The sequence below is a fragment of the Heteronotia binoei genome, chromosome 3 (genome assembly GCF_032191835.1).
Source record: "Heteronotia binoei isolate CCM8104 ecotype False Entrance Well chromosome 3, APGP_CSIRO_Hbin_v1, whole genome shotgun sequence".
NCBI classification, from domain to species: domain Eukaryota; kingdom Metazoa; phylum Chordata; class Lepidosauria; order Squamata; family Gekkonidae; genus Heteronotia; species Heteronotia binoei.
This window is the reverse complement of record NC_083225.1, coordinates 173,329,484-173,342,007: the sequence shown is the minus strand read 5'-3', so window position 1 is coordinate 173,342,007 and position 12,524 is coordinate 173,329,484. Positions and strand designations below refer to the sequence as shown.

The 12,524-nt window shown below is 43.5% G+C and overlaps 1 protein-coding gene across 2 annotated transcripts in view; it reads left to right on the top strand.

Annotated features, from left to right (window-relative positions):
* The first annotated feature begins 961 nt into the window (after positions 1–961).
* Positions 962–12,524, top strand: part of CNTN5 (contactin 5) — an 897,557-nt gene continuing 885,994 nt past the window's right edge. The window contains exon 1 of one of the 2 annotated variants that reach the window (XM_060234908.1): positions 962–1,175. The gene's annotated coding sequence lies outside the window, so the exon portion shown is untranslated. The remainder of the gene's footprint in view (positions 1,176–12,524) is intronic. The other variant, XM_060234909.1, reaches the window with a different exon arrangement.

The following is a 12,524-nucleotide window of genomic DNA, read 5'->3' as shown; positions in this document are numbered from 1 at the left end:
CATGTGAAAACAAAGAGGACTGGAAAATGTCACTAGTAAAAGACTGGCCCAGTGGTCTTCCATTCAGCATTCTCTATTGGCCAGAATGCTAGCACACATCCTAGACTGGCCAAGAGCTGGTGTGCCCCTTTTAAAGAGGGCTGTGAGCCAAACAATGGTTCCCATCCAAGAAGGTGGGAACAAGGCCAAATCAAGGCTTGCTGAGGTCTTAAGCTATGTCCAGTGTAAGAATCCCCATATGGGGCAGGACTGGGCTTCTCCTAGGCAACCTATAGCCTTGGGATTCATAGGAAGCTGGGTAAAAGTCTAGACAGTATTGGTCCTGGTCCCCCCCCCCCCCGAAGATCAGATCAGTTCTTGTAGGAGACGTTTATTCAGGCTTTCATAGGGCAAGTAGAGTTGCCAATCTCCAGGTGGGGGGAAGGGATACCCCAGTGTGGAGGCCCTCTCCCTGCTTCAGGGTCATCAGAAAGTGGGAGGGGGGATGTTCTGCTGGCCACTCCATTAGTCCCTATGGAGAACAATTCCGGTAGGTATTATGGAGAATTGATCTGCAGGTATCTGGGGCTTGGGGGGGGCGCTGTTTTTAGAGGTAGAGGCACCATATTTTTAGCATAGCATCCAGCTCCTCTCCCCAAACTACCCTCCAAGTTTCATGAAGATTGGACCAGGGGTCCAATTCTATGAGCCCCAAAGAAGGTGCCCCTATCCTTCATTCTTTCCAATGGAGAGAAAGCATTTAAAAGGTGTGCGGTCCCTTTAGATGTGATGGCCAGAACTCCCTTTGGAGTTCAATTATGCTTGTCACCCCCTTGCTTCTGGCTCCACCCCCAATGTCTCCTGGCTGCACTCCCAAACCCCCCAGATATTTTTTGAATTGGACCTGGCAACCCTAAGGACAAGGACGTGGTTAACAGCATCCTTCATGGTCCTTGAATTCCTCTCCCTGCTTGCAAGATATGCCTCAAGGGGGAGTTGGGTTTAGCCAGTCTGCTGCCCCACCCACTCCCAGCTGCAGCTAATTTCCACTCCCTGGGCTCCAGGCTCCTCAGCCCATCCTGTCTCCACCTGAAGGTTTTCTCGCTTTTCCAGAGGAGGCATCTCAGAACTGTCCACCCTTTTGCTTCCAGTAGCGTCTCAGGGCTTTCCTCATATGGTGTACCTCCCAAACACAGGTAAATACTAGGGTTGCCAGCCACAGATGGGAGAATTCTTGAAGACTTGGGAAATTGAGCCTGTGGAAGGTTGATTTTGAAAGAAAGGAAGGACCTCAGTATGGCATAATGCCACAGAGCCACCTTCCAAGGCAGCTGGGGGAACTCTTCTCTGCCTTCTGGAATTATGTGGAATTATTTATTTAATTGTTAATAACAATTCTGTTTATCAGTACTGTGCCATTTTATGCTGAAGCCATCACCAGTTTTTACGGGGACATTTCTATTTTGGGACTATGCTTCACCCCTTGTACGAAAGGCCCACGAGCTAAATGAATTCTTGAAAGCCCATTGGCAAATTTGGGTGACATCCCTGTTCTGAATCCAATACTAAACAATGCCTGCATTTGTTTCTCTGCGCTCATGTGGGTATTCAGAATATATAGCCTTGTGCAAATCACTTCAAATTCATTTCTTCTGACTGTTTATGACTCTGGGAAGTCAAGGAAAGAAAAACTTATCTTTGCATTCAGGGGCAGATGTTCCACTCTCTGGAATCCACAAAAACCTGATGTTTAAGTTGACCTGATTTAAGCTTTCTTTGTCTGCATTAAACTCCTTGCTGCTTTTAAGCTTCTCCTGTGGTTCTGCCGAGCAGACTTTGTTCCAGTTCTGGGACAATGCCTTGACACTGATTGTGGAAATCAGTACCAAATTTCATAGGGTGCAGAATAAATTTTAAAAAGCTTCTCTCTGGGAGTTTGTATCGTACACTGATATAACAATAAAATGAATGCTCCGGTCATAAAAATTGGGCTTAAAAAGGAAATGGGTTGAAAGAAAAATAAAACAAGTCCCTCTTTCTGGGTCGTGTCCCAGCCTTTTAAGTAAAGGTAATAGGCTGTGGCATGTTCAGTTGACAGCCCAAGAGTGGCAGACATCCAGTTGTCTGATTTTGGCAAGTGGACGTTCTTCCCTGTGCTTGCTTCATTTCACTCAAGTCATTCTGTGCTTGTCATGTTCCAAATACTGGAACACAATGGAGTCTGTTTTGCCTCAAGAACTGGAGATATTGTTTGCTCATGAGTGACAGTCTGCAAAAAACTTGATTGGAAACACTGGTCTCTGATTTGGAAGGGGAAGTTTTATGGATATGTGGTTGGTATCATGTGGCTAGTCGTCAGAGAAAGTGATTCCCCTCACTACACAGAATGACTGACATGTTTCAGTGATGTAGAAAACCTGAGCAAAGGATTCTTTGGATATTTCCAATGTCTGGGATGTGGTGTCTTAATGGTTATAAACCCCTGTCTCTGTTGATGGTTTGCGTTGTATCTGCAGTATGGTAGGTGCTGGGGTCAAAACTTTAGCAAAATGGGCATGAGATTTAGCTCAGTAATTGTTCCCAATCAGATATCTGATTGATCCCAAAATGACTCAGTGTGATTCAATCTGGATAACTACTAGTGTGTGCTGAGAGGGTGTGGCTGGTTGACTCAGGAGAAAGGCTTTCTCAGTTGACCAAGGACATGACTTGGTGACTGTCCAAGCCACCTGATCATCTGGTGTGATCACTGATACACATGGAAGATGCGCCTTTATGCTTTGATCTTTCCATGATCTCTTTCATCTGGTGGCTGCACTAGTAAACTGTGATTGCTCATTGGATTTCACAAATTGCTCTAGATCCCTCTTGGTATTACTCCAAGAGAGCAACAAAGGGGCATCAATATCTGGTGAGGAACTCAGTGGTGTCAGCCCATCCCAGATGCTCCTTTTTGAGGTTTTTAAAGTTTAAAGTATTTCCTGTGAAGTTTCAGCAAACAAAATGTTTCACATCCAAATTAACTGACACTATAAACTAAATTGCCATCAATTTGCTATCATTGCTAAGGCCACCATTGCTATCGTCACCAATAGGGATTGGGCAAGGGATCCCCCAGTTTGGAGGCCCTCCCCCCCACTTCAGTATTATCAGAAGGCGGGGAGGGGGGTTGAATGTCTGCTGGGAAGTCCATTATACCCTATGAAAACTGGTCCCCATTGGGTGCAATGGAGAATTGTTCAGTTGGAGCTGGTTTTTGAGATAGAGGCACCAAATTTTCATCATAGCATCTAGTGTCTCTTCTAAAAAAAAAGGCCCAAGTTTCAAAAAGATTGGTCCAGGGGTTCCAATTTTATAAGCCCCAGAAGAAAATGCCCCCATCCTCCATTATTTCCAATGGAAGGAAGGCATTTAAAAGGAGTGCAGTCCCTTTAAATGTAATGGCAAGAACTCCCTTTGGAGTTCAGTCATACTTGTCACACTCTTGCTTCTGGCTCCACCCCTAATGCTTCCTGGCTCCACCCAGTAAGTCCCCAGATATTTCTTGAGTTGGAACTGGCAACTCTATCACAAAGGAATTAAATAAAATTGAAAAGCAAAATGTTGGAAATCAAGATGTCTGGATTGGATGTCTGGATTTGATGTCTCTTTTTGACATTTTTTCCCCCTGACTGGATTGGTTTTTTCTGATTGGTTCTCTCTGTCATGCAAAGCATCGATATTCAGATCTGAGCTTTATCATATGCTCCAGAGATCTAGAAGTGCTGAGAGCTCTGCTTAATTGTGCTTTGGTCTTCACAGGAGCTTCTCTTTGTCTTTATCAAATCCCCCTGCCAGTATGCATGGAGTGTCACTGATGTTATGGGCAGGAAGTCTTGTGCCATCTTCTGAGTAAAAAGAAAGGCTTTTTACCTTGATCATGGAAGCTGCTGGTGACCACCTAAGAAGAAATTACAGTGAACATAGGTTCTTCAGTTGCTCAGTCACCTAAGAATAGAATTAATAACAACATATTCAGACAGTAGGAAGAAAGAAACTTCTATGCTTGAGAAACAAAATATGCTATGAAATGTATATCTTATTTAATGCAGTGGGAATCCAGAAATACAGCCATAACTACAGCAGCCATGGCTCCTTGGCAGAGTATCTGCTTTGCATGCAGAAGATCCCAGGTTTAATTCCCCAGCATCTCCAGTTAAAAGGATCAGGTCTTAGCATCTGCCAGCAAGCTATTGTCAGTCCAAACAGACTTTCAAAAGACCACTGGTTTCAGTGTAAGGCACCTTCATGCATTCAGCTATTTTGTTGTAGAAAGGGAAACAGTCATGGCTAATTTGCAAGTTTAAAAAAAAAAAACAGACTGCATTTGGTGCCAAGTGTTTTCACCCACTGATTAATTTCTGAGCAATATCAGGAGTGTTTTAACAGTATGAACAGCAGCAGAGGTGCTGCAGAAGTGTCAGAGAACTCTGATCATGTTTATCTCTTTTGTAATTCACCCACTTCCCAAGAAATTCAGTGTGGTATATATTTTATACCATTGGATGAAGGGTGTAGATTTGAGTTTGAGATCACAACTGGCTGAAATTTACCAGTGAGCTACATGATGTAGCAGGGAAGAGAAGCAAAGGCAGTTTGTCATTGCCTTCCTCTGTAGAGCCTTCCTTAGTTGTCCAAGTACTGATCCTGCCAGTACCCATCCAAGTACTGATCCTACTTAACTTCTGAGATCTAATGAAATCGGGTTATACCACATCCCTTCTTCCACTAAAGCAGTGGTTTTCCAACTGTGTTGAGGGCACTCTTGGCTTTCTTAGTACTTGTTAAGAATTCCTCAGTGGGAAGATCGGCGATGCTGGTCTACCTTCCCTGAAGGACAAATGCTCTACTTCAGTTTGTCCCCTAAAATGAGCAACTCCAGCACATACGTTCGGCAATACTCTAGGCTATCCTTCAGTACACGTAAAACTGCATGAATGCTAACTACAACACTGTATGAGCTGAGTGTACTCCTAGAAAACTTCCCAGATTCTTGTGTTATAACATTCAGAGTTTTCATGATGGACATGCCCTTCTCCCTGAATCAGAGACTCAGAGTGGCTTACAATCTCCTTTATCTTCTTCCCCCACAATAGACACCCTGTGAGGTGGGTGGGGTTGAGAGGGCTCTCACAGCAGCTGCCCTTTCCAGGACAACTCTGCAAGAGCTATGGCTGACCCAAGGCGATTCCATCAACTGCAGGTGGAAGAGTGGGGAATCAAACCCTGTTCTTGCAGATAAGAGTCTGCACATTTTACTACTACACCAAACTGGCTTTCCCACCAAACTGGGAAAGAACCTGATGTAGTACAGGCACACAACTGTTGTAATAAACATGCAGAAGAACACTTTGTTGGGTTGTCATCAGGAGTTGCTTTGTAGAAAAATAAGTGGTGGAGCTCATCCAGAAATTGTTATGCAGCTGCACCTACTATTCAATGAACGAGGTGGGGAGGAGGAGGGGAAGCCCTCAGAAAGATTCAGGAGCTCACTGTGTGAGCTCCTGCTAAATCCGAGGCCTGCTTGTCACCTACTCAAATAGTACAGTACAATGCCATAAGCAGTGTTTGATGTATGCCACTCAGTCAAACAGGAGACCATCTTTTCCTTCTCCCCCTCACCTAGAGGCCTGCTGTCGCTGGGCAGCACTCAGTAGCCAACTGCATTAATAAACAATATAATAATCAACCGGTCAGCATATTGTTTCAAAAGTCTTAATCTTTGATGGTAGTTTGCATTTGTCCTTCTGATGTGGTGTCATGCCTGCGCATTGTCAGACAGGATGAGGGGAGGTGGAGTCCCCTTACTTTGCTTCTGTTTAATTACCTGACCCGATCCATGTAGATCTGTGTAGAACCATCTCGCCTACTGTGCAGATGCAAGAGCCCCCGCAAAGCAAAGAAATGAATCTCCACAGCCACCAAGAAATGAAACTCCCATCACCACACCTGCTGCACAGCTTCAGAGATGTTCAACAGACAGTTAAGGTAGAAGGCAGGCAGGTGAACAGATTAGATGTTTCTCCTCCTGGGTGATCACAGCCGTCAGATCTGAGACACTCATCTATCAAACGTGTTTTCCACATCCCTGACAATTAGAATCCCCTGCTGAACCAACTATCTGATTCAATAAAAAACAAATACAGTGTACATCTCAAAGTCAAAGTATTTTATTGTTGTAGTCATAGGCCATAACAACCCAGCAACGCCCCCCCCCAAGTATACAGTTTACTTCTAGCCCTAAAAATTAAAACATAAAAAATACATAGCAAAATACAGTACTATGAACAAGATTTAAAATATATATATATAATGTTTATGGAACAGAAGTTCAAGTATATAACTTGAAATAGAATTGGCAGGCTGAGATTCATGGGCTTGGGACCTAACCACCACCACCGGAGCATAAATCTTTGTTGCATACTCCTTTTTGTGACCATAGGAATCTAGTTACTGGAGGTAAGAAGGGACTGCAAAATATCCACGTTGCTTCCATTGACAGTAATTAAGATCCAAACCTTTGTTCCTAACACTTATGATTGAAAAGTCTGATACAGGGCTAGTGTCCTTTTTTCGGCACAGTATTGAGTATGAAACAAGAGACCCAGTGTTGGCTTGCACATGGCTGGTTCATTGACATATACGTTTTCAGTTCCTCCAAGGGAGCTTTTCAATTCACGGAATCTAAATTCTAACTTCTTTTTAAACATGTATTTGTTTCTCTTTTTTTTGTCTGTTGTACATCTCTGTTGTCTTTGTGTTTTGCTCATAATTTCTGGTTTTGGCTGTTTAACTTCTAAATGACAGGTGTCTCAGTGATACATATGTGTGATTTGCCCCTATCTTTTCTTGTTCTCACCCAATTACCCTTATTGTTCAAACCTCTGAGTCATCTCAGCTGTTACAAGATCAGTCCCTGCTCTAAAAGTTCTGTTTTGTCTTTGAGGATTTAAGGGTGTGAATTTTCATTCTCTTTGGAAGAGATTAACACTGGAGCATTCTGATATTTTTGCAACTTTTAAAACAACTATATAACTAGATCATAAGTCACACCAGCTTCTGCCTTGTTCTCAGCCTATTCCATACTAAACCTGCTCCCAGCTCTCTGCTGATTGGAGCAACCTTCTCCAATCTGTCATGCTTAACAAAGTTATTAGGAGATTAACACCTGTAAAAACTATTGTTAACCCCTGAATGTTAATACTGGTGACAATTTTACTACTGAAGTTTGTATGTTTGTTGAACTACATCATGTACTGTGCTTTTGGGAATATGGATTAATATAGAGGGGTTTTGTTGTTGTTGTTATTTTAGGGTTGCCAATCCCCGGGTGGGGGCAGGGGATCCCCCGGTTTGGAGGCCCTCCCCCTGCTTTAGGGTCATCAGAAAGCGGGGGGAGGGAGGGGAGGGAAATGTCTGCTGGGAACTGTTATTCCCTATGGAGATTTATTCCCATAGAAAATAATGGAGAATTGATCTGCGGGTATCTGGGGATCTGGGGGGGCTGTTTTTTTGAGGTAGAGGCACCAAATTTTCAGTACAGCATCTAGTGCCTCTCCCCAAAATATACCCCAAGTTTCAAAACGATTGGACCAGGGGGTCCAATTCTATGAGCCCCAAAAGAAGGTGCCCCTATCCTTCATTATTTCCTATGGAAGGAAGGCATTGAAAAGGTGTGCCGTCCCTTTAAATGTGATGGCCAGAACTCCCTTTGGAGTTCATTTATGCTTGTCACAGCCTTGATCTTGACTCCACCCCTAATGTCTCCTGGCTCCACCCCCAAAGTCCCCAAATATTTCTTAAATTGGACTTGGCAACCCTATGTTATTTACAATTACAAAAGCAAAGCATGTCAAATTTCAGAGCTGGAGTTCAACAAAGAGCCAGGACAAGGAAGCATAGGACTTTGTGCAAAAAGCTCAGCAGGAACTCATTTGCATATTAGGCCACACCCCCTGACATCACCATTGTTTCACACATGGCTTTTTAATAGAAAAGGCCCAGCGGGAATTAATTTGCATATTTAGGCCACACCCCCTGACTCCAAGATAGCCAGAACTGCATTCCTGTGCGTTCCTGCTAAAAAAAAAAGCCCTGAGAAAGCACAATTAGAATTATAGAAGTTAATGCAAGAGTCAAGCTGCACCTTTAAGACCAAGAAAGTTTAATTCAGAATGTAAGCTTTCGTGTCCTCTAAGCACACTTCATCAGACAAAAGTATGGAATGGCAAGCAGTCCTAAATATAGAGAAAGTGGGCAGTGAGTTAGTATGCAGAGTCATGGAAATGTTTTTTTTAGTAGATTAAAAGAGTCACAAGTTGGGGTCTGGTGTTTGTTAGTTTATGTTAACTGGGCTGCAACAACAACAATTAAATTGGAATAGCAGATTGATATCCATGTACTAAATCCATTGCGTCTCCTGGGTGTGAAGTGCAATAAACGAGAGTCTGTTGTAATGTTAGCTCTGGGTTAAAATGAGGGCATAGGTTTCTCAGAGGTTTGATTTAAACAAATAACACACATATAAACATAATTCTATTTTGCCATTACAAAAAAGAATACATTAAAATATAGTGGAAGATGGGTTAGTATATGTTTCGAGATAAACAGCCAGTATTCCTATTTGAGTATGGCAATACAAAAAAAACCCATTATTCTCTACACTATTCTAAAATTTCTAAAATGTATGCTCCCAATTAACATTAACAAACACCAGACCCCAACCTGTGACTCTCTTAATCTGCTAAAAAACATTTCCATGGCTATGCATACTAACTCACTGCCCACTTTCTCTATATTTAGGACTGCTTGCCATTCCATACTTTTGTCTGATGAAATGTGCTGAGAGCGCATGAAAGTTTACATTCTGAATAAAACTTTGTTGGTCTTAAAGGTGCAACTCGACTCTTGCTTTGCTCTACTGCTCCAGACCAACACAGCTGCCCATCTGGATCTATAGAAGTTAATTTTACTGACAATTGATAGAACACAGTTTGAGTCCAGTGGCACCTTTAAGACAAATAAAAAGTTTTATTCTCGGTACAAGTCTAGGTTTTGTACCTAGCTTACTCTGTGTACAAGCTTATTCTGTGGATAAAACTTTGTTGGTTTTAAAGGTGCCACTGGACTCAAACTTCATTCTGCTGCTTTAAGACTGACACGGCTACCCCACCTGAATCTGATAACAGACATATTACATTTATTCATTAATAACCCACGACTTTCTGCATCCCAGACGCTGGTTGTTGCAGATGTTTTGTTTGGAAGCGGCATGCACGAAGTCTCACGAGAAGTGACGAAGAGACAAAGAAGCATGTCACGTGATTATTTTAGTGGACTGTCATAAATCTGTGACCCGGCTCACCCTGGCAATTATTCACCTCCAGCATTTCCCCTCTCTGTGAAGCAACTCTTAAGGAGTCTCATAAAAATCTTTGCCTGCCATTCGCTTCACATGCTAGTTATTCTAGCATCACACCTGCCGCTTCAGTCGACTTTAAATATTTAGTTTTCTTTGTTTAAGAGCCGCAGTTGGTTCCAGCGCTTTTTTTTTAAGAAAAAGCCTAGTGGGAACTCATTTGCATATCAGGCCACACCCCCGATACCAAACCAGCTGGAACTGTGTTCCTGTGTGTTCTTGTTTTTGTTTTTTTAATCACTGGTGGTTGTTTTTTACAAAGCCATATTTGGCTTTATGGGTTTCATGCAAACCCCTGGATTCAAAGAACTCACGGACTCAAATACATACCTACTTACGAGCTTCTCCAGGTGAAGTGCTCCAAGCCACCGTTTCACAACCCATTGCCTACTCAATGGTGGCATTAGTGGATAAAAATATGAATAGACTGCCATTCAGTGTAACACAGGCCTGCTATTGTCCTCATTAGTGTCTCCTTTAACATTGAATTTATGCACCCGTTCCCTTGCTTTCAGATGAAGTGAGTTCCAAGCAAGTTGCTTTGGATCACAGCCTTAGTTGATCACTCTAGCTCTTGTGCTTTACTGCATTGAAACAATTGCTTTATGGCCAGGGGTTGGGACAGCCTAAAATTCAAAGCCACCCAATTCTGAGATCTGCCTTCTGTTAGCAAAACAAGTGCTTAATAATCAGATTTGCTGGGTTTATCGAGAGATGAGGGTCTACAGTTTCAAAGTGGCTGTGTGAGATGAGAATGTGGAAATTAGGGTTGCCAGGTCCCTCCTGGGCAACTGGCAAGGGATGGGGGGAGCTTACCAGGAGCATGAGGGAAATCCATTTAATGTACAGTGACATGTCCACATCAGTGCCCGCATTATCTGGAAGTGACGTCATGTCTGGAACAGTGGGGTGATGCTCTGGTATTTGAGCAAAATCTCTATAATAAATTTGGTTTCTACCATGGAGTTTTTGTCCAGATAACAACGTGTTGCACCGATGTTCTGGATGTGATGACATCACTTCCAGGTCATGTGAGCAGTGCCGTAGACATATTGCTGCACGTTGGATGAATGTTCCTCCTTTTTGGGATAAGTTCCTGTTGGCCAGCGGATTGGAGGTGGGAAGGTGGCCTCTGGCAGCAGGGGACCCTCACCTCCACTGTGTGGGGTGGGGGTGGGCAACTTTAGCTCAAATATATCTACATTCACGTCCACATTTACAAGTGATGAGGCAAATGTATCACATCTCTAAGTTACTGTGAAAACAGCTACAAGATTTTATTTATTTACATGTTTATCTTTGGTTCAAAACTCCTTAGAAGCAAATGTTAAAACATTTCAAACTAAAAACAGAATAAAAGGCTCCCCTTAATGTTACAAAAGAGCCCCTTGGTGCAGAGTGTTAAAGCTGCAGTGCTGCAGTCCTAAGCTCTGCTCACGACCTGAGTTCGATCCCCGGTGGTAGCTTTCAGGTAACCGGCTTGAAGTTGACTCAGCCTTCCATCCTTCCGAGGTCGGTAAAATGAGTCCCCAGTTTGCTGGGGGGAAGGTGTAGACGACTGGGGAAGGCAATGGCAACCCCCCCCCCCCCCGCATAAAAAGTCTGCCATGAAAACGTTGTGAAAGCAACATCACCCCAGAGTCGGAAATGACTGGTGCTTGCACAGGGGACCTTTCCTTAATGTTACAAATGAAGTGAACTGTATGCAATGAGACAGTGGTAGAAGTGAATGGAGGGGAATCATCATCAATCATCATCATCATCATTATTTTGCCCTATCCTGGCTGTTGCCAGGCTCTAAGTGATGTACAACAGATTAAAAAATTCATACATATGGACCAATAAAACCATTTCGACTTAAACAAAACAATATGAGATTGTGCATGTGCAACTGGGCACTGTAGTGCAATTAAAACATGTTACACTGGCAAACATCTTATGGAATGGTCGACTATGTGGAGCACAGCTAGAGATCAGACTGCAAGCCAGATCAGCCGATTATTGAGCATTGCTAGTAATGTTAACCCCGGGTTGGATCCAGGCTAATTGTTCTGCCAATAGAAGGCACTCCCTTCAGTGGGACAAAATTTTATTTCCTCCTGCCTGCCAGTTTAGTCTACTGGTCTCCCTGAAATGCTGCTCCTAGAGAACAGGGGACCCTCAAGAATGGCAGGAGGAGCAATTCAGGAATATGCAACGAGAGACGGAGATTGGTGGAAATTACATAGTTGAGTCTGTGTCTATCCCTTGGCTTGCCAATCCCAAATTGCAAAAACTCACAAAGATTTAGGGGTGGAACCTGGAAAAAGAAGTCAAGTGAGGTACAATGTCATAGAGTCCACCCTCCAAAGCAACCATCTTCTCCAAGAAGATGAAGAAGAAGATATTGGATTTATATCCCGCCCTCCACTCCGAAGAGTCTCAGAGCGGCTCACAATCTCCTTTACCTTCCTCCCCCACAACAAAACACCCTGTGAGGTGGGTGGGGCTGGAGAGGGCTCTAACAGCAGCTGCCCTTTTAAGGACAACCTCTGCCAGAGCTATGGCTGACCCAAGGCCATGCCAGCAGGTGCAAGTGGAGGAGTGGGGAATCAAACCCAGTTCTCCCAGATAAGAGTCCGCACACTTAACCACTACACCAAACTGGTTCTCCAAGAGGACTGAACTCCATAGTCTGGAGATCAGTTGTAATTCTGGGAGATCTCCAGGCCCCACCTGGTGGTTGGCAACTTTTATCCATCCCACCTGGATTTGTAGGTAGCTGGAAGAGCCCTGCTTGACCTGGGAAGTGTGTGATACATTTTAGGTAACAATAAAAGAAACAGCAGGGCAGTTTCCTGTCCTTCACTCTGATCTACAAACAAGTCTAGCTAAAGTACTTGAAATCAAGTCAGTTAACTCAGCTACCCAGTTAACAGGAACTCCCGTCATGCTCAGTCCATTAATTTTGTCTTAATGGGCCTGTGGATGGGAGCTGCTCAACTGATTGGGAATGAGATACATTGGAGAGGCCCCAGTGCCATAACCGACTGAATAATTACAGGGTCCGTCCTCAGAGGGCTAAAAGGCAAGACGCTGCAGTGCCTTT